A 1,298-nucleotide genomic window follows, 5' to 3' on the forward strand; every position below is an offset into this window, starting at 1 on the left:
TATTAAGCATGTGTCACACTGTTCTTTTTTTTATTAGGTGTCTATCTTTTTTCTAACGTGTCACTGATGAAGTTTATGAGCCCTAGCTATTGCATCGCATGACTTTGCATAGTACACCAGTTTTTAGACCGCATATGTCAAGTTGCAGCAGACCTAAATATAACATGATTTGGAATATAGAGTTTGGGAAACATTCATGTCGAACAAATTATTCCGATTACAAAATTCTTACTTCAATGTCAGGGAGCCAAGGAAAGGAAGTACTGCCTCTCTTTGAGCCACAGTTTTAAATGATAAGTGGCCNAAAAGTGCTTTCTTATATCAGGAGATACCTGCATGCACTTTCTAACCATTGGTTCTAGTTCTATTTATATGCCATACAGAATAAATATAATCCTATTGCCCCATAACTATGCTTCAAATATAGAAAATAGTTATTTTCACCATTAGCCTTTTCTCCCCCTCCCAGGGTAAATCTCCTGAGTTCCTTAGCCTTTCCTAACCTGAGATGAATTGAATACCTTAATTATCTTAGACACCTAATACGGCACTACTTCAAAAGAGACCCTGTAATGATGATACACTGAAGATTGCATTAGCAATTTTGGCAACAACATCACCATGCATTTTCATAAAGCAATTGATCATACTATGTGCTGCTGCCCATTCATATTTCCTGTAAACAACATTTTAATAGTTTGTTTTGAGGGCTTATAATTACTAACTATTCACATTCACTGTATTAAGTTTTAGTCCATTGTGTTAACCTTTTAAGAAAATTTTAAATCATTATTCTTTCTTGTGTTTTTGTTTGTGTATTCATTGTTCCAACATTTCTTATTTCTATTTGGCATCTGGCACTTACACAGGGGATAACAAAGATACGAACATAAATGATCTTTTAAAATGAAATCTAATGAGGGAGGCAGACGTTTAAAAATGAATTATTGGAAACCAGACTCAATCCATAACACTCGTAGAATCACAGGTTGAGAGTACGCACACATTTGATCTTACTGTGCTCAGCTCATTATCTCATCAACAACTTAACATTTTTGTCAGGATTTTAAACCACTACAAATTTTCTGTGAAACAATAAACAAAAATTATCATAGCTGCGCCTGGCCTGTTGCAGCCTAGTATAGTAAAACAGGATAGTATAGGGTTAAGGGAACTGCCAGAATTCTAGCTCTGCCACTTGCAGGCTATGTGACCTCAGTTAATTAGAACATTGAATGAGTTAATACTGTAAGTTCAGGGCTGTAAACAATATAATGTACCTAGTGAGTATTCTCTAG

This window comes from Hipposideros armiger, unplaced genomic scaffold, assembly GCF_001890085.2.
Source record: "Hipposideros armiger isolate ML-2016 unplaced genomic scaffold, ASM189008v1 scaffold_52, whole genome shotgun sequence".
Taxonomy (NCBI): domain Eukaryota; kingdom Metazoa; phylum Chordata; class Mammalia; order Chiroptera; family Hipposideridae; genus Hipposideros; species Hipposideros armiger.